Source organism: Serinus canaria, chromosome 4 (genome assembly GCF_022539315.1).
Source record: "Serinus canaria isolate serCan28SL12 chromosome 4, serCan2020, whole genome shotgun sequence".
NCBI classification, from domain to species: domain Eukaryota; kingdom Metazoa; phylum Chordata; class Aves; order Passeriformes; family Fringillidae; genus Serinus; species Serinus canaria.
Window position 1 is genome coordinate 31,521,699 of NC_066317.1, and position 21,889 is coordinate 31,543,587.

The 21,889-nt window shown below is 36.3% G+C and overlaps 1 long non-coding RNA gene across 2 annotated transcripts in view; it reads left to right on the forward strand.

Annotated features, from left to right (window-relative positions):
- Positions 1–21,889, forward strand: part of LOC108964915 (uncharacterized) — a 77,437-nt gene that overhangs the window by 25,931 nt on the left and 29,617 nt on the right. For both annotated transcript variants that reach the window (XR_007777461.1, XR_001993026.3), the window contains exon 5: positions 15,154–15,226. This is a non-coding gene — a long non-coding RNA (uncharacterized LOC108964915). The remainder of the gene's footprint in view (positions 1–15,153; positions 15,227–21,889) is intronic.

The window sequence follows — 21,889 nt, forward strand, 5'->3', positions numbered from 1 at the left end:
TAATTGCATTGTCATCCTTAAAAAGTTTCTCCTGGCTGAAATGAATTTCTCACTGCTCACAAAACTTTCACCTGTTATAACAGTTTATAGCTCTGGTCTCATAAAACTGATTCACAAGGCATGCATATAAACAGATCCGTAATTTCTGATTTGCTTGTAGCTTTTAGTGCAGACCATTTATAAGATATAAACATGAGGTTTGCTTTTAAGAGTGGATCATCCAAACATCTCCTATCTACCTTTTATCAGGCAGTGGATAAGCAGCAAGTCAGGTCCCTCAGCAGCTCACACATGAAGAAGCCATCACAAAACTGACATCCTCAAGATTACCAAGCTTTCTATATCTGCCACCACCTGGGCATTAAAACCTCTCACGAGGCAGCATCCTGTGCCCTGGGGTTCAGAGTTACTTCTGCAGGCTGCTGCTTCCTGTGCAGGTGATGAGCCAAAAGGTGTGTGAGTGGGCAGGTCAGCTCTTCAGCACCATCCTGCTGCTTCTCCTGTTTGGCACAGGGTGGGAAACACTGGAAGCCATGATTTCCTGAAACACCACGAAAAAAGTGATTGGGAGTCCATGAAGTCAAGGAGCTCCATGTTTTGGGACTGTTTCTAGCATGAGGAGGTTGGTGGCTGGCAAGATGTCAGTCAGGGTTGCCTCGAAAACTGGAAATCAGATGATTCCAGTTTTTCTGAATCAGCATTTCCAGAGGAGAGCTGTTAGGTCAGAAGATTTTTGCACCTAATATCACAAGCAGAACAGCAAAAGCAGCATATATTGCAGGAGGAGATTTTGAAAAGGTCATTGACTAAGTATTCATTTTCCATTGAGGATTACAATCATACTTCAAGAGAAAAAGGATGCCCAAGTGCTAAATTGTCTTTGGAAAGTTCCATTTTTTGTCTGTATGGCCCAGCCTGAATGACTGAATGTCTGCTGCCTACCTAAGACTGCCCTTTGGAAAATAGTCCCCACGTGTGGTTTGTACAATTTGTTCAATAATTTAAAGTTTGCTCTTTTTTTCCTCTCTTTTTCTGTCCAGAACACTTTTAAATTTTTAAATTACAGTATTCTAGGAAAATAATTTTATGTAATTCTGATTTATATGCAAGCAATAGAGCAAAATCCCCAGCTTAAAATACAATTTGACTTCTCTAGGGGCATAAATCTGACACTGTCCCTCAGAAAATGTGAACTTTCTACAAAGGCTCTAGAGTCACCCAGTCACTTGCCTGCAAAACTAGACCAAAAAAAGAAAGATATTTTATAGATTTTTTTAAAACCACACTTTACAGCTAAACAAGAAAAGTGCACTTCAAAATCCAATGATGTTAGCAATGCCATTTTACCATTTCAACAAGGACAATAATTGTTTCTTAAACATGTGGAGGCAGAAAGAAGAAAATAGAAACATTGTTAATCTGAAAAGGAAAAAGAAAAAAGGAAGACAATGACACATTGTGTTTGTGTTCTGATTTGAAGGCATTCTTCCTGGCACACACACATAAATGGGGAAAAAGGAATAGAAATAAAAGGATCCAGAAAAAAATTGACTTTACCCATTGTATTTTACCATACTGTATCAGGATAACATATAACTAAAACTAAACAATTGGTTCTAGAGAGAGGTTGGTCTCCTGTGCCCCCTGTGCATCCTTTGATCACAAAGAAAGTGATGCTTTGTATTGTGCTGCTCATAATCACATTTCCTTGACTATTTAAACCAAAATTAAAAGGAATCAGCAAACCTGATAAATCAAATATCAAAATGGAAAACAATAGAATTCTATTTTCCTTATTGCATGGCAGAGTTTGCACTCATCTCTGCCTTTTTCTGTATTCAGTTACTGATACCAAATTAATGAGATGATACACAAGTGATTATCTGCCATTTGTATTGGACATCCTCTATTCAAAAGCAATAAATGATCTGAAGACTTTTACAGTGACAGAAATATATATTAACCATTATTAAATTATGAAGTAGCATATAATACAATGTTAATTATAGTTAGAATTAAAATTTTTGAAGCATGAATTTCACCCTAGATATTTAAGAATTTATTTGAGCTACTTTTGCTGCAAATGGGATTGTGCTAGGTGCTAGACAAATTCATTGCTTGGTATAGATAGATCTTTTTTGGTGTGATGCAAAAATTGTAGTTGCTGAGGGACTTTTCACTGACTCCAAGTGTTTTGGGTGAAGCCTTTTGTTACTGTACTTGGTTATTTTTAGAAACATCTGTGCTGTTTTCTAGGAAGCACTTAGAGAGCACTCCCAGTTAGGGAGGAGCAGGGGATGAAACAGGAGTTTGCAGCTTCTTGCTCTAGGTGCCAAGATGTACAGTTTGTTCTCAATTGCCTTACAAAGTATTGGAAAAAGCCAAGCCAACACTCAGTCAATATTTTGTTTGCTTCATTTCGCAATATGTCCAGGCTCTCTACCCAAACCCAAATAACAGAAGGATTGCGTTTGAGCTGTAGTATATCATGTTTCTGAAAGAGAGAGCAAAGTGGCATGGAAATTGAATAGTTAGAAGCCTTAAAGGGTTATTCTGAAGTGGAGGGTAGAAGCAAAAGGAGGATAAAGATAGTAAATCCCTAGAGACAGATTTATAAAATCATCCACAGCAGTTCTTTGTGAAATCCCTCAAGTAAACCAATATTCTCTGTCCGATGTACTTTCTCACAAAAGCACGTTTTCCAATATCTGTGTCCTTACAAATATTTTCATGCTTTTGTAGCCACTGTAGTAGTACCAGAGCAGTACAAAAATCAAATGATCTGCACTACTTTTGGTTCCATATATGGGGGTATGATTTTATTCCCAAAATGATAAAAAAGTAACAAGAAGGTGGAGTTTTTAAAGAAACTGCAGTATGATTCTGTCATTCTATCATGCTCTCATGAGAAGAAAACAGCCACTTTTGTCTGATGTAATACATGACAGAAGCTCTAAAAGGGATGAGTCATAACTGGAGAGAAGAGTCCACTTCATGAAATGCTCTTTAGGCAACACCAGTGTGTAGATAGATAAATATTTTCCATTTGGTTTTGGGCTTGTTTTTTTGCCAGAAGTGAAGCTGTCAGTGGTTCAGTTAGTGGCTGATAGACCTTAACATTGTGAACTTCTCTGCTTGGTGCTTATAGCAAACACTGTTTACAACAAATGAATTTATTTATAATTTATAAATTGCAAACTTCTGCTCAGTAGGCAAATGTGCAGTAGCTGGCACACCTTTTCATCCTTGACTCTGTATAAGATGATCAGTATTTCTGCATTTAACAGAAAGGTTTGTCTCTTCTGACACTGAAATTCATAAATGTTTTACTATATTGGTCTTCTCATGTGAAAACAGCAGTCAATGCCAACTAAGGAAAAAATAATGTAAAAGTTGGTCCTATAAAAGAATTCACATGGTGTCCCTCTTCAAATCAAGTTTTTTCTTTGCATGTATGTCATATTGCAGGCTGTACATGCATTTTTCTTGAATATGCAAGAAGTGTAAGAACTTTAGCAGTTTGGAAAAGACAGAAGGTCCAAGGTAAGGTTCCTGAGAAATCATCATCTTTTCTGTTTTGAGTACTCCAGTAATATTTTTGCTACAAAGAAAGTTTTTGCAAATAACCTTTTTATATTTGTGCTGATGAATAGATGGGAAAATATTGGGCTGCTAAAGTTTCTGAAACTGTAATAATTTATGGTATCACCATATATATTGCAGTGCTATAAATTTCACAGATCTAAGATTGGTGCTTATTAAGCTCAACACCTTCATCTGTTATAGTTTAAATCAAAAGATTGTTATTTATATCTGTACATATATTTGTATAGTTGCAACAAAATAAGGAACAATGAGACACAGAAATGCATCCAAAGCTGAAATATTGTATGGCTAATATTAGGAAATTGAATCTTAAATAATTTGAATATTAATTCTTTTCTGGGACATTAGAATGGACTTTTTCTTTAGAAACAGGATAGTTTAAAAGAAAAACAAAATTAAAAGTTATTTGAGCTTGCTGCTTCCACCTATAGTAACTTCTCATCCTCAGAAGACAGTAAGCCACATCAAGCCAGAATGGAAGTGAAATTCTTATTGAAAGTATTACTGACTTCCACATGTTTATATACTGGCTGAGTTTGATCTAACATAATCCAAGCCTAAGGGAAAAAAATCCTAATGTAGGATTTGGAGTCTTTTATGCCGAACTATAATTTCCGATACAGCACTTAAAAAGCTTTCAGTGGCATTGTACTTATTTTACATGAATTCTAGGCCATTCACCTTGCTAGCCTTTCTCTGCAGAGTTAAGACATGGTTTTGATTTTTCTAAACTCAAAATAAAAAAATAATGTCTCAGTTTCTATTTAGAAAAATAACTTACACCATAACAGCAAGAAATCCATAGACAAGCTCATGGGAACACTGTAACTTGCAGGAACAGGATCAGAAAAACACTTTTTCAAGGTGATAAAGCACTACTGCAGTGACCAAAAGGAATGATTTAGCTTCTAGAAGGTGAGTTATTTTCAGAGAGCTACAGAAACACTGTTATCAAAAGCTTCCACGAGATGCAGAAACTTTACACTTCATACGTGACAGATTTTTTAGGAATCTTCTGGCCTAGGTTTTATCAGCTGTGTGATGCTCCCAGCTGATTTCTGACAAGCTGAAGTCCCCCACAGGACAAGAGCAGTTGACTTGGAAGTGTGTCCTGATTCCTGAAAAAATAATTTTTTTGTCATCATCATTCTGAATTGGAGAGCCATAGCAGAAACCACTGTGAAATCCACATTATTTGTTTGCCCCTTGCTTTGTACCCAGAGGCTCTCAACTCTGCCAGTGCCTCCTGTGAGCTCCACACAATCTGTCCCTTCCATTACACACAGTGCCATGCCTCCCCATATTCTGTCCTGAGTATCCCTCCAGAACAGCCCAGGACAATCCAGCATGGCACTCTGATCACAGGACTCACTCATCAGGTTTCTCTTATGCAGGGATATCAAATATCTGGGACTGGGCCAAAGCTTGTCTTTTTTGTTCCTCACTCTGCCTGCATTAGTGTAGAAACATTTCAGGTGTTCTTTGCAGCCACAACACCTCCTGCAGCAGATGAAAGGATCCCATTATTGATCATTTCCTCAAGTTTAGGCACAATATCCCCTTGCTCATCATTGGTAAGCCAGATATTTTCCATTTCCCCCTCCCAAACTAGTTAGTGGCACTCCTTCAGCAGAGCTTTTGTAGCTTAATCTCATGATTGTTGAATTTTTTAAACACGTATTTTCTCTAAGATAATCTTACAAGTGAGGATTTCTGTAATGTATGAAAGAATAATTATTTAGGTGATAAAAAAAGTTCCTGTGATAACTGCTGTCTGCACTGTGAATCAATATATTTTATGAGAGCTTTCCAAAGTTACAAAAAAAAGGAAAACTGAATATCATCATATTTCTCACTCATACCAACAGTAAGTCTTTTGCCTTTTCCTAGTTATGACAGGGTTTGCATACTTACAAGAATCTGGCCACTTCCTGGACAAAGCATAGTTTTTTCTTCTGTAGGGAATCCTGAAAAACATGATAATTGCTAGGGATTTTTCCCAAAAAGTCCAAATGAATTTGTGTTTGCTTATAGCACACCAAATTTCATTAGTTTTTTTTTTAACTGAAAAGTGTTTAATACATTTAAAAATTACATATTTTAAACTCTGGGAAGTGTAGCATCTTAAGTGTGTTGCTCTTCTCAGTCCTATCAGCATTTTACTTATTGCTAAGGTCTTTACAAGAACAAGTTTTCAGTAATGCCAAAAAAATCAGTGAAGTCCTTTATAAAATATTTTGTTGAAGCCTATAATTCTATGGATTGAAACTCAAAGTTGGATTCCCTTAGAGAATGAAAGCTGTCACATAATTTTAAATCTAGATATAATTACTCACCCAAATCCTAACCCCAGTTACAGTTTTGCTTTGATTGTTGTGGGTTTAGGGATACTTCTCACCACAAATTTAATGTAGCAGCTCTTGCTTTGGGAAGAGAATGGTTTTGTGCTTTGTGCAATGAAACAGATTAATGGAAATGTTCAAATGTGTCTCTGTGGGGGGGCTAAAGTAATTTGTGTTGCATTATTGATCATCTTCCATACTGGGCATTATTATAAATGTGGAAGAGAAATTTCTCTCTCTTTGACTAAATTCCTAATATTTTAATTTACTGTCCATGGAACATAGGTACCTCAGTGACAGTTTGTCATGGTACAAATATGCTGATACTTCTTTCTTTTTCAAAGAAACATAAATTTTAGTTTTCAGTGAAATAATGTTTTTACCAGAAATTTATCCCTCTGGGCCAAGTACTGTCACAATTATGAAGAGTAGCCCCTTTGCACTGAAGAATGAATTCTCAGCTATTTCACAGGGCTGTGAAACAATGCAAGAGCTCTTGAGGCGGATCAAAACAGTAGTCTCTAATATAATTTATTTGCAATCATTCCATCTCTACAGTTTTCAGAAGTAAAACTGCTCTCAATTCAGTCAGTTATTCAAGCATTGTTGGGAGAACACTCCCTAGAAATGAAAAGTGGGCAGAAACTTTAATTAGCACTTGCTATTTTTTAATGAGTTGTGAGAGTTGGTCAACTGTACAGCATATGTAGGGCACAATTTATGCAGTGCATATATTGTGAACTAGATTGTTCAGCTGCACAATGCTTTAACTCCTCTAGACAGCAGAGAATCTGGTAAGGGGCAAAATTATCTAAAGGAGTTTGTGCATGTGCTAACCTCCTAAAAAAAACATTGCTCACTGATGCTTCCATTTGTGAGGTATCTCTTTCCAACCTGGAGTGTGCATGCAGCTCCAAAACCGCTCCCCTCTGAAGAATGAGACCCATCAACTGTCCAAAGCCTACCCAGAGAAGAACTGCAGTAGCTTGAGAAACCAAATCCAATAAATGTTTTCCAAATGAGAAAGATGCACCAGCAAGTGCCACACACTCTGTGAGTGATGCAGTGCTCTGGCATGGTCCCACTGACTGGGTGTGACTGGTGGAGCTGCAGGATACTGTGCTGCAGCATCTCCTCAGTCAGAAGTAGTTCAGCAGAGACTCAGCATGGAGCAGTGATTTCATTCACAGTGAACAGAGGCACCACACTTTAAGGCAGGGTAGGAAGTCAGAAACATGCGTAGTTTATGATTCTCCATTGGTTTCCTCCAGACTGCTTTCCTCCCTTTCTCCTATTGCATTAGGATTATTCTCAGCAGGTGGCTAATTTCTTTCCATGCTTATAGGAAGCCAAGTAGGTCTCTGAGTTCTCTGGGCTAGGATCAGCTAGTATGCTTTTAGTTTTATATGTGTGATCTGTGCTTCAGAAGTATAGCTCTGCCAAAGGTAAAAGGGTTTTTTTTTTTTTGAAGAGAATCTGGAGAGGTTGGTGAAATAAATGCAAAGCAATCTTTTGAATTACATGTCATGCTGCATGTCTTTCACTGAGTTGTAGAGAACATCAGTGCTGAGGTTATCAGTCTGCTGTTTCCACCCACTGAGAGAATATTTAAATTCTGGTGACAGATTATGAAATAGATACTGAAGCTTCTCTAAGACTAGCACTTCTGAAAAAAGGGGAAAAAAAAAGAAATAAGAGATTTTCATAAGATAGCAAATGTCTCATGCTTTGCATGCTGTACAACCGGACAGGTGTTTTGTGAAGAATCCCCAGGGAATGTCTGGATTGATGTAAACAGGAAGGAGTTTTCATTTCATGAATCACTAGATTGTCAGTGATGCATTATAGGTTGTCACAGATATTATGGAGCAAAAATGAGATATTACCCTGAGTTTTATACCCCATGACTAGAAAATTTGAACCAAGGGATTTGTATATTTTAACTGTAACCATCAATGGCAATTTTTTTAACTGCAATTGTAACTTTGAGTATTTTTGAGACACATTTTCTTTGTAGATTTTCTAACTGGATATAGCAATTAATCCTTTAATATTTTCTCACTGATAGCTCCTCTCTTCTGTCAATGGCAAAATATGACACTGCTGAATATCAAGCAATTGATTTGTGAAATAAATACTGTAACATATTAGTATAAAGATTTGTGAGTTGATCTCTGAATAGTGATAGATAAAATAGCCCTAAAATATACACTGTGTGTAGTAGTAGGTGTACTGGAGAGCCAGGCATTTATGAGTGACACTATGAAGCAGGAAACACTTTTGTACCTCTCATCATGCTCAATGAAACATGTTGGTAGAAACTGGTGGAGAAAGCTGAGATAGCCAAGGTAATGACATATGCTTACCCTTCCTAGGTGAGAGGAGAAGACTAGAGGAATTGTCATACAAGGCAGAGAAAATGGCATTCTTCAACAGTGCTGTAGAAAGAGTGTGGGATTGTTGGTGTTTGGCATTTTTTACCCCACCTTGCTGGTCGTTAATTTCACTAAGAGATATATGAGTGGCAGATCTACTTGTGCAAGATTTGAGGAAACAGTACTGGACTTAAAAAATTAAAATTAGGTGTCTGGCTATTTATAAAGTTCTTTTTGGTTTGGAATTCTTTTATTTCCTCACAAGTGTCTCTCACTGAAGACAGTGTGTCAGTCTGGTGTTCACAACTTGGTAGATTACCTTGAACTTTAAGGATAAACCTGCTGTAAACTTTTTGCTTGGAGTTTTTGTACCACTAGCTAAACATAACATATCCTTCTTTAAAATGGTGTATTATTATTCCTGACTACATTGTATAAAATGAATACGCAAATGAACTTGGAGTTTATTCACTTATGTGCAGTAGAATTTTGCCTTTGACTGTTCCCAGCTGTTACCACTTTGTGGGAGTCATTCAATAAGGGCAGAAAATGCAGCTATCACCTTTGCAAAAAATATTTTTGACCTTGTGAATTTCCAAAATTTCATTCCATTAATTTGAAAGCTAAGATTTAATGTAGTGAACATCAGGCAATCTGTAGCACTTAATCTACTAACTCAGCAAAACACCAAATTAATTCAAATTTGAAAAGGCCTCTCCATCTGTAGCAAAAGCATGTTATCAATTACATATTGAATTAAATAAGAGATAGGAATATTTTTGAAAGCTTGAAATTTATGGTTTCATTAGACTGAAAAATTAAACCTAAAAATGGGTAAAAATCCACATTAATAATTTAGTTTTAGCACATAAATGCAAATGGCTTGGAACTGAGCTTCGTTTCAGACTGTAAGTGGTAATTACCTTGTGACACCTCATGAGGTTCATTAGAACCCTGCTTTTAATAGAAGTGGGGAGCACTAGGGATCTACACAAATATGAGAGTTATGGTATTCAATCACCACAAAGTGGTAATGATAAAACTTCATTAGATGGGATTTCCAAATATGAAATCCAAGAAGACAATCAAATATGAGTGATTTAAATGACCATTTTAAAGTATTTTATTTAGTGAGTCCTCTTTTCTTCTCTTCATGAATAGGTTGCTTTATATGAATTATTTTCTTGCTTGAAATAATAATATTCAACAATTAGTAGATGGAAATTTTTTTCTTCCAAAGTGTTGATCTTATACAGGGCCAGTCTACAAATTGGGTTTAGTTATTCATTAGTATTTTAGGATTTGTTATCCATTATTTTTGATATCTCATAGCTATTTCTATACAAAATTATTTCTGATCCTTTTCTGGCCTATTAAGCACAAGATATATGTTCATACACAAATACACACATGAGAATTTATATTATGGTGGAAGTAATGATACTTCCACCATAAATAAGGATATTTACTTATGGTGGAAATAAGCATACTTCCACCAGAAGTCTCCTTTTGACCAGAATTTTATGTTGGTTTGAATTAGTATTTAAAAGACAAGCACATGACTGAGGGTTTTAGGGTGCATGCATGTTATATATAGAGATTGAAATACAAAATTAAAATGACAATGAAAAGAGAAAGATCTATTTCTCTCTCTCTTCAAAGCAGATTTTAGATAAGAGGAATCTCTTCTGCTGTTCAAGTTTGTATATGTATTTCCCATAAGTAAGATGGTTTTCTATTTTCTATATTTTCTTTTCTTTCTTACATCAGTGAACTCGGATTCTGTATTTTTGCTGATGTTTTATTTGCAATCACTACTAAATATGTTGCAAATACTCTGCCTGTATATGTGTGAGGAAAATTCTTTTGATGACAGTTTTGTGAGCTTGTCTAGAATCCAACACAATATTCAGGACCTCATGATCTACTGTGACATTTTATTCAAATAGAAAAAATGTACATCTACTACTCTTATAAAGCACCAAGGCCTAAAATTTTTTGCATTCTTTGTTTTATGCCCTCCTCATGTTCTCATACACTGTCTTTTTGTTGATAACATAAAATTTTATGTCTTATTCCATTGCTTTGTCAGTTGGCTGTATCTCACGATATCCTCACCACTGCAGCTTTATCATCTGTGAGTTTATAACTATGCCAAGCATTACCCTTTCAGATTCCTCTTTCATCTGTTCCTATGAAGATCCAAATGTTCTGTTCTTTTCATTTTGTTGTGATAAACTTGTGCTTGTACAAATGGGAAGGTTCACTAAAGAAAGGTGCTAAAACAGTTTGGATAACTTCAAAAATGGCCTACACAAAATGCAATTCAGGAAGAGCATGTCATTATTGCACATCAGCAACTGTCTTTTTAATCACCCCAAATGTCCAATTGCATGTCTTGAACTTGCTGATCTTTACATTAATTTGAGGACTGAGGGCTATTTCCGAAGAAAATAATTTTAAAGTTCCATCTTTAAAGCACATAAAGTTTACAGTTGAAAATGTCCAAGCAATATTGAACATCCAGGGTGATTCTTGGAGAATGCTTATTCTGGTTGGGCAGATGGAATTTTATATTATTTTATATATTCCTTAGTAAAAGCCAGAATTTTAAGTCATTATGCTACTCCATCGATATGTAATCTAGATAGTCTCAGCAATAATACATTTATGAATCTATTTTAACTTCTGTATTTTTTCCTCTTTTACACCACAAGTTTCACTGGTTTTGGTATTCTCAAATTCCCACTTTTCCTCTTGCACTGTATAACAATTCCTTATACCATGTGGATCTTAACCAGCACATTCAATTTAAAATGCAGTACTTTACCCAGTGGTCATTACACCATGCAGTTATAGCTTTAACAAAGCATTAGTGCCACTGTTTTTCTCATTAAGTTTCTACTAAAGATGGATTTCTTTCATCACAATTGCTGCTTCATTGCATAAAAAAAGACTTTTCTCTCCTGTAGTTTTTCTATAATTTGCTCTGTAATTTCTCATTGTTTTCCCCAGAAAGGTTACAATCCCTGCCAGTCCTACTGTGTGTAATTCACAAATTTCTCAGAATGACATTTCTATAGTATCCAAATTCTTCATACTTAGACTTGAAGAAAAGTAGCATTAAGATCAAAATGCTTAGGTCTGTGCTGTCTCATCAGCAACTGACCTCAGAGAAGATATTTTTATTTAATCCAACAGCAAATCAGAGGGATCATAGAGGAGTTTGGGTTGAAAGCAGCCTTTAAAGTTTATCTAAAACAACCCCCCTGCCATAAGCAGGGGCATCTTCAACTAGATCTGGTTGCTCAGAACCCTATCCAGTCTGACTGAATGTTTCTAGGGTGAAGACATTTATCATCTCTCTGGGAACCTGTGCCAGTGTTTCTCCACCCTCAATGTAAAAATTTTTCTCCTTACATAAGACCTGAATCTACCCTGATTTAGTTTAAAACAATTAACCTTTGAAACAGAGTCTGCTGAAATGTTTCCACCCATCTCTTTCATGAGCCCCCTTTAGACGCTCTAAGGCTGCAATAAAGCTTTCCTAGAACTTTGCCTTCTCTCTCAGCCTTTCCTCATGGGAGAGGTGCTCCATCCCTCTAATCTTGATGTTTCTGCTCTGGACTTGCTCCAACAGATCCATGTCCTTCCCATGCTGTGAGCCCCAGAGCTGGATGCAGCATTGCAGGTGGAGCCTTACCAGAGCAGAGGGGCAGAATCCCCTCCCTCCCTCCCCTGCTGCCCACACTGCTTTGGATGCAGCCCAGGGAATGGCTGGTTGGCTTTCTGGCTGCAAGATCCTTCTAGAACAGAAAGAGTGCATGCACATCCTTTTTCAAGCAGTCCAATAGTTCATAACATCTTTGAGATCAGATAGTGTAAAAAATTTCCTGTTGATCTCAAATTACTTTTGATTTCCTTGAAACCTTTTCTGATTTAATAAATTGTTCACAAGTAGTGCTTACACTGAGAGGAAGTTGAAAACTCTCATTATGTCACAAAGTAATGCTAATGTCTTTGTCTTTGATATTAAGTGGTCTGTAGGTGAATCCAAGCTCATTTGTTGCTGCAGCAGTTTGCAGGACTGTTCTTAAAATCTGAACCTGTCCATCATAAGAAGTTTTGCTATTTAAGAAACAGTGCCTCCAGGCTCTCAGAAAAAATACAGCTGTTTCATTTTCCAGTCATTTGTCTAGACTGAAACACAAACAAAATTATACAATATACAGCATCTGTATCATTTAGCTCTAGAACTGTTAATGACTGAGGGTCAAAGTGAAAAAATCCCAAAACTTAAAACCTTTCTGGTTATAAATCGCTGTTTAGTTAGAGTCAAACCATCAAATGTTGACACTTATGTAATAAAATACTTTATTAATAATAATGCTTTAGAAATGCCTACTCTTTTCAAGTTGAAGTAGGAATATTCAGAAAATATATATGAAACTCCCTGGACTGACCCTGGAATTGTTTGAAAACAAAAAAGCTAAGTTAATTTAATAATGAATGTCCAACAAATGAATAATTAAAAAGAAAGATAAATAACTGCATTATCCAGTGGGACAGTTATGTATTATCTATAATGAACATATGTGACCCTTTGCAATCTCTAGTTTGATCTGACAGCTACTCTCAAAATAGCTGACTCACAATATTTCTGAGTTTGCAGCCAGATGCATTGTTGATGGGAAGGGAAGGAAAGAGGAGGAAATGAGGAGTGGAGAACAGTACAGTCTTAACCCAGAAGTGCTACATGCTAAAAAGGCACATCAAACCAATGTCTTATATGATTCCAAGGATATTCCTATACTACACTGTTCCCTTGCCTAAGCACTATAATGCTAGCTGGCCCATGAGATGCCCCATTAGTAAAATAACTTGTGAATAAATTGCTTGCATAAGATTTTTTCTAATATACTGTTGCTTCACTTGCCATTTGGTAGTCAAGAAAACCACCTCCTCAAAAAAAAAAAAAAGATAAGTCAGATGGATGTGGTCACTTCTGGATGGCTGGCATATTTGATCATAGAGATACAGTTAATTTGGATTACTGCTGAGGAAGGACAATGAGGCAGAGGAGACACATGGAAATTCAGTGTTTGTAATTAATGACAACGTACAATTTCAGACATGAATTGAAGTATGTTCTTGTGTGCCCCAGAAGTAAAATAAATCTGTGGAGGCTCTGGACTAGGAAATATTATTCTATAGATGATGTAGCAGAGGGTTGTGTTTTATGTCTTCTTAATAAATCTCGAAAGTTAAGAAACACCAGAACCAAATTTATACTGATTCTAAGATGTGAATCTGACATTTTTTAGCTCATTTAACCCTATTAATGTAACTGATGTTACCAGGATATTTCTCAGTTTGCAGTTATATAAACACACGCAGAGTGTAAATAAAGAGAAGATTTAAACATTATCCTTTAGAGCTACCAACTTCTGGCTCAAAAGAGTTTTACTTATTTTGGAAAGATATAATTCTATATTTCCAAACAGTTAAAATACCATCCAGCCTAACACTTTTTTTTTTTTTTGGAATTATCACAAAAATTAATTCTGTTCAATTTTCTTTTTTTAATTCCACTACCTGTGGCAATTCAATTCTAGCAGAATGTAGGCAGCACCATAAAATGAAAATTCTTGTGATTAATTGTTGCTACAATGACCCTTGGCATAATAAATATGTAAATATTGGATATTTCTTCAGTATGATGACTTTTACTCAGTATTACAGAAATAATAAGATAAAAATCAGTTTAAACATACATTAGTAGAAAACAAGCAAGTTTTAATGCTTTAATTTGGAAAAGGCTGTGCAATTAAAACCAGACAGCTGTTGTGGAAACCTTAAGGTTTAATGGGAAAATTTATAAATCATGATTTATGGTGGGACAATGCAATTTCTTGGAATGGATCAAGCCTGAATTAAACCTGTTCCAAGAGTGTACTTTATAATTTTTTTCATATAACTCTATAAGATCTGCAAAATGTCACTTAAATGGTAGCCAGGGATATAGTTTTTGCTTCCCATGTGAAGAAAGAAACAAAATTAAAGCTAAAGAGAGTGTAAAGCAATTGCATGTTCCAGTCGTCCATTTATCCTCACAATATCTCTACAAAGTCCCTTTTTACTGCAGTTATTTTTTTGCACTAATATTGAACAGTTCATGATATGTCTGGGGTCTTTGCCCTTCATGGGATCATAGATCTAGGATGCAGTTTGAACCCCAAACTAGCAAACAACAGAACAGCATTATTTCAGAGTTCATCTTCAGAGCAGGAGTTTACATGAAGGCACAGAGAAATGTTAGTGTGGGGAAAAGCACTGGGTTTACCAGCACAGCCTTGGATTGCCAGCCCCTCCCCTGGCTGACAGGGTTGAGCAGCACGTGCATGTTAGAGCACATGACTGGAGCTGTGGATGTGTTAATGACTGAATATGTTAATTATGCCCATTGCAAAAATTTTATATAGGGACATTTGTCATTTGACATTATAGGATATTGGGACATATAGGATATTTGTTTATAGGGGCAGATCATCAATATCTGACCTTGTCCCAGAGCAGAGGAATTTTAAATTGTCAATGGAATGTCAATGGATGGGAAAATCTTGGGCAATAGCCTCGTCATGGAATGGTAGAAGCAGAACTTCTGACAGATTTTTTTTATTTCCTGATGCTTTTGGTGTCCTGTTGGATGGCCATGTGTCTTCATTGCTAGAAGGCCCAAAATATAGATCTTCAACACCTCCTTCCACTTTGCTGGAGCAAGGAAGATTTTCAGCAAAGTCACAGAGATAATTTTCTTTTATTCATTCCAGAAACGGTGATAACCAGCAGAGGAGATTGAGATTGGTGCCTGTTCTTCTTCAGTTGCCAGAGGCTTCACAGAAGGTAAGCTATTACTCAAAAGGGGAGCTTACACAAGGAAGAAAATATCCATTCTATGGGAAATTAATGTTTAAGTCAAAACCAAGCTGCATGTTGTTTTCAGTGTCAGTTGTCTGTGTCAAAATCTGATTGAACAAGCCTATGGTGGGATTTATTTTGATGCTGATAATAGACATGCAGTATTAGCACTGGTGCCACAGACAGGAGCAAAAGGCACATGGGTGCTGCCATTTTCAGAGCTATTAGCATTCCAAAAACTGAGAACGCACAGAAAAAAAAAATAACCCAAAATATGTAAACACATAAAAATTATTCCAATTCAGGAAGTTATTTAAGCAAACAGAAATAAAACCCAGAGACCAAATACTGAGCAGCATACTCAATTTCCTAATCTATTTTCATAGCCTATTAGGCCTGTATATCCACAGTAGGAGACACACATTTTAAAATTTAGTTACACTAGGTTAGGACTGTAGCATTCCATAAAATGGATAAACCCAGAAGTGTTACAGTTTTTATCCTCATTTTCTGAGCTGTAAAATGATAAGCATGAAAAGATGATAAGCATGGAAAGATGCTGTGTAACTACTGTTTAGTACTTTTAGGAAATTGAAGCATTCTGGTTGTGTTCTCCTTTAGAAAAAATAGATTGTTGATTACTCAAATAAAGATTCAAGTCTTCATTTAGAAATTTTCATCAGATCCATGGATGAGAGGAACCTGTGCGTGAAAGTACACAAGCACATATATATACTGGGACCCTATATTTAAGAAAGACAAATGGCTCATTTTGTTTCTATTTTTCCGTAAGCCCAATATTTGAATCATGCTTTTGCGTGCATTTGGAGTTTCTTTCTCCACGTTGTGTTGGGTTGTCAAACATCTACTTGGCCTATTGCTTACTCCCTCTCCTCAGCAGGGTGGAGGGGAGAAAAGAGGAAGAACAGTAGGGAGAAAGTTTGTGGGTCAGGATAAAGGCAGGGGAGATTGCTCATCAGTTACTGTCACAAGCAAGGCAGGCTCAACTGGGAAAAGACAATGCAACCACTTCTAATTAAAATAGACATTTATTAATTTGGGTAGTGGGAAACAGAAATAAGACTGTTGAAGCAACTCCTTTCTGCCCAAGTCTTCCCTGCCCCCCTTTCCTATGCTTTACATCATTCTTTCATTTCTGACTCTTCTAACCCTGCTCCCAGTGGTGCAGGAGTTTACATCAGCACATGGCAGTTTCTTTGCTCCTGTGTACTGCTCCTTCCTCCTGACACTTCTGTGCTGCATGTGGACCCCTCACAAGCTGCAGGAGAGACATCAGTTCTTCCATGGAGCTCCTCCTTCTCTGATGTCAGTTTTCCCTCTCTTATTTCTCACTTCTTTTCCCCCACCTACTCTTGCTTTCTGGCATTTTATGAATTTTTTAAAATATGTTTTCATGGAGGTGTCATCGGCTTGGGTGATGTGTTCACTTCTGTCCTGTGGTGGGTCCATTGTAGCTGATTGCACCTGATTGTGGCACTGAGCAACCCCTGGCTCCTCCCACAGAGACCCTCCACAGCCCCCCCTGGATACCTTCCACCTTGCCAAGGACTGGAAAATTTTGTTAAATTTTAATCATATAGGAAATTCAGTTCCTTTCCAAATTTTTTCGTTGCTGTTTCTCTCTGATGTACATCACAGGAGAACACTTGCTCTGAATGGAGTATGAAAGTTGAAACTGCAAAAGCATTGATTAAAAATGAAAAAACATGGTCCAGAAAACCAGCTGTGTTACTAAGTCTTTGCTTTCAGGATACATAATTTCTTTTCTTCCTTACCACTGATGACTTAAACTGCCATCTTCCCTCTCACCACCAAAATAATTCTGAAATCTAGCATTGGTTATGAAGAAAAAGTATATCTCCTCTGGAAAATTTAGCCTTAAAGCTTCTAATTTTCAATAACTGAGATGCAATTAACCAATTACTTTTATTGTCTAATTCTCAGACTTTAACACCTTCTAAAAGTTCTGCTATAAACATCAGCTGTTTATAATCCTGCAGTTGTAAGACAATGCTATTTGCAGCTTGGCAGGTGTTTAATCTCTGGTGGCTGTGAGATAGGTCATTTATCTCTGCCTGAAAGCTCTTTGGTAGTATTTTGTATTTCCTGCCATTAGCAGTGAAGCTGCAGGTCTACTCACATCCATTTGGGCATAGAAGTCTGTTCCTCTGGTTCACCTTTACAGCAGCTATTAGAATAAAAGATATCTTGGATTTTAGTCAGCGCACTAAGAATTTTTTAAGGATTAGTAATCACAGTTCTGGCATGCTAATAAGAGAAACACAAAGACTGAAAGACTGGGTGTTTGACCTTTTATGACAGGAACTTGCAAATCATAGTGTTACAAGCTTTGCTTGCCTACCGCTTCAAAGTAAATAGCTACAAAATGTTCTGCTATAGTGCTGAACTTTTAAAAGAAATTAGTAAGGAGAGATTCAGCTGCTGACAAAAGAGAAAATACTTCACAAAGGGGGCATAAAGAAAAGCACAGTGCAGAAAAGAAGCAATCAGAGAGGAAAGCTAATGCAGGAAGTAAGAAGAGTACTTTATGTGCTGGATATGATAAAGGCTGGACAAAAAATTAATCACCTTCACTTGAGTAGCCTACTTTTTAATGAAGTACAAAGCTGTCAACAAAAGAGAAAATGTCACCAAATGTCAGCAATAAAATAAGCACAATATAAATCAGAACATATTCCTTGAGATAAAAGTTGCATAAACTTCATGAAACTTTCCCAATCAAATTCTAAAAGAAGAAGAAAAAATCTTTACAGAGAAAATGTCAATGCTAATACAGTCAAACAGAAAACTACACTAATGGGACAGAATGAAAAATAAAATTATCTCAAGTGACAAACTACAGAATGACCTGATGAATGGCCTTGTACATGAGCCTCCAATTTTAGAGAAAATAAAAATTTTGTAATAAAACACAAGGCAGTGAATTGTTTTATGAAAAATTAAATATTTTTTGGTAGTGTGTGAGTTCTGTGTAGTGCAAATTAGGTGCTTAGTAGTCTTCTCTTCTTCTACTGTAAATAAATTATGCCCTTTTACATCTTTCCTCTATTTAGATGCTTTAGTTCTTCTTTGGCAATTAGGAATAACTTCAGCCACTTAATAGAGAAAGAGCATCTTGAGCTCATCTTCCTGGAGAGCATAACCTTGTTTTCCATATTTCACTTCCTGAAGAACATTTTTGTTGTTTTTTTTTTTCAAACACCCCTCTCGTATGTTTAGGGGAAAGTGTCCTCATTACCATCTCCTGACATTTTTTTCCTTTGTATGAAATCAAGATCTGTTAGTAAAAACTGTGAAGCATCCCTAATCTATAGTGGATAATCCATCTCTGGATAATTTTGGGTTTTAATTATACTATGTATACTGTATACAATAGTGGGAAGGAAGGAAGAAAGAGAAAGAAATAAAGAAAGATGTAGGTAAAGGAGAATTTGGTAGAAGAAACCCATTACCTTGAAACCAATTGCAAAATTTTGTTTATATCAAAAAGGAAAGAAAACAACTGAGATAAATAAAATAATTGTAATTCTACTGTCACGGAAACTCTGGAAAGATCACAAGTCTCGAGGCTTTAGGTGTTCTATGAGTTTAGTAGCATGTTTGCTGCAGCATCATCAACACCTTAACAATGCATTATGTGCTTTGGCTGGCTCTGCCACTGCCAAGCTAGGTTCTGAGGATTAAAAAATTAAAAAAACAAAAAAAAAAAAAAAGAAAAGATGAAGAAGTAAGAAAGAGAAGAAGAGAAAGTAAGAACCAAGTGCCCTGCATCAATGTAATTCTTGAAATAGGAAGTATCTGTATTTCCTTGCCAGTCATTACAGCAGGAGTAACTAACCTAAAATTTCATGACTGTTTTTACTGAATTTGGCTGGGACAGAGTTAATTTTCTTCATAGTAGCCAAGATGAAACCGTGTTTTAAGTCTGTGATTAAAATGGACAATAATGTTTTAGTTATTGTAAAAGTGCATCATATTCCATGTACTTGAAAGAGTGATTGTTTCCTCCTCCTCTTTCCCCTCCTGGACTGCTGTATGCTACAAGAGAAGGGCTCCACTAGGCCCTCTTTTGCCCAGTATGGTAGTTCAAAAAGTCACTAATGGAATGGCAGGTATTCAAACAAAACAAAACTGACAAAATTTTATATATATATATATATATATATATATATATATATACAATATATAAATATATATATATAAAAATTTTATATATATATATATGCACACAGAGAGGAAATCCTGAAAAAAAAGATGCTTCAAGAAAGAATACCTTAGAAGCAAAAAAGGCCTGAGCAATGCACAAGGCTCTTTGTTGAAGAAGTACTTTACTGTGTGGAGAAAAACCTACATTTCTTTATAGAAACCTCTGCTACTGATTAGTGTGCTGATTTAGGTATTCCAGAGATACAGGACCATCAGTCATCACTTCCTCTTGATCAGCCTGACACTGGGTTTTCTGATTCCTGGGCTTTCTTTCTATAAACTGAAGAGTTGAGATGAATCATGTAGGACTGTGAACCCTACAAGATGACAAAGTACTTAAACCCAAGTCACTAGCACCTCCGAACCCCCCTCTGCCCAAGCTTTATGTGTGTATTGACCAGGAATAGTGACATCAGAACAGTGAACAAGTGGCCTTCCCATTATTTGCCCTACCTTTGACTGCTGAAAGATCCAATTCTCAAAGAGTTATGCCCTGCGAATATAGTCCCACTGAATTCAACAGCAGAATTTATGTTTGTGTTTATTCAGTATATGGCTCCTTCAGGCTTTTCATCCATGGACAAAGGCAGCCAAATAAAAACAACCAGAAACACAGAGGTCCTGCTCTCTCTGATGGTTTTCTGTGGTGGTTTTTGTATTCCAGCTCTCCCATTCTTATTTTATCTCCATTGAAATTACTTGGTAATTTAAAGGGTGCACTTAAGGCCTGTTATTTATTGTGAGATTAGTGTGGACATTCAGACTCAGACCAACAAAGTACTCACCTAGGGATATAGGAAAGTTTATGAGCTCCAAGGGTCTTGTTCTCTAGATGGGAGGAATGTTAGCTGGTGCTACAGTAATTAATGGTTAAATTACCCTTGGGTAGTAGGTAGTAGGTAGCATAACTTTACAATCTGGTAGCTTTAAATTTCACGACTAATTGTAGCAGTGGGAGTTAGAATGCAGGTTGAAGACATAATGAAATTACCACAGGGAGGAACAGACTAATGAACTGAAGTCCAACAAAAGTTATGGCTACATTACTGTCAACTTGAAAATCTGTAAATAAGATCTTTGAAAACCGTTGAGGGCACTAGACAATGGGTTTTATGTGTATATAAGTATGAAATGTGGATTGGGAGGAATAATTGAGTTTGCTAGATTGTCAAGTATGTACTTGGAAAAAAAATCACTTGGTCATCATTTAATCTTCTTTGCACACCTTTTTCATCTTATTTGCATTTTTAATGCAAACCCCCACAGAATATCTCTTCAATCATACTGAATTGGTTTGTGTCAAGCAGTTAATGCATACACAACTTTGCAAGTCTTTTAATTCCTCAGCAAAAAAACTTAGAGGAAAGCATAATAAACTTTTTATGTTTTTGGTACTTGGAAATTCAAAGTCAAACTTTCCTAGTTTTATTAAGAATTCTGAAATCTTGGTTTATTGAATAGTAATTCTAAACCAGCTTTTTAATCTACTCAACTGTTTCAAACTAAATTATTTTCAGTTAATAAAATATAGATGAGTGAATCCAGTGCTTTAGGAAATGTGGCTGAAAAATGATCCTTTTGGATATTTTTTCTTCTGGGTATTTTAAGATGAGTTTTTTTTAATGTTCCTGTTGTTTGGAAATGTTGCCTGAAAATCAGGTGTGTTGCTTTACCTGCTGCAGAAGTTTGAAAGAGCAGCATTTGACCTTCCAAAGGATGTCACAGTCTGCATTTGTCGTAGAAGCTTAAAAGCATTTGATGGAACTCTTAATCTAGAACATCATTTTCCTATGTATTGTGAGACTTTATCATGGATTACCATTTATATCAGCTACATCAGCTGTATCAGTTTCACCTGTATATCAACAATACTGTTTTCACCTTTATTCAGACCTGGATATTGCATAGCCTGTGAATTGTTCCAGTAGTGGAAATTCCATTAGTTTACTGCTCAACCTGTGCTATCACATCTGTCCTTCTAATCTAAATTATTTCCTAATATCCTACCTTTTCTACTGTAAGTGAGGCTTGTTTATTCTTGTTCTATATGTCCTGTAATGCAGGAATAACTTATTATCACTTTGTCCCACAGCTTTTAACATAATTAAAATCTATCCCACATTCACACTCATGTTAAAAAGATTTCCAGTCTTCTCTTTCCATGTTTTCTGTACCTCTGACCACCTATTGATAATCTCTCTAAGCTGTATCCATTTAATTCCCATCTTAGACTGCAGTAACCAAGGCTGCTCAGTTCATGGAGGTTGTGTCCGTGATAATTACAGCAGGGGACAGGCATTTAGACTCAGATCTGCTACTTAGGTGGTTCTTTTGCATCCTGTGCCCTTTATCCTCTATCTGTTTGGCTGCTGTTGGACAACTGGAATGTCTTGCACAAAA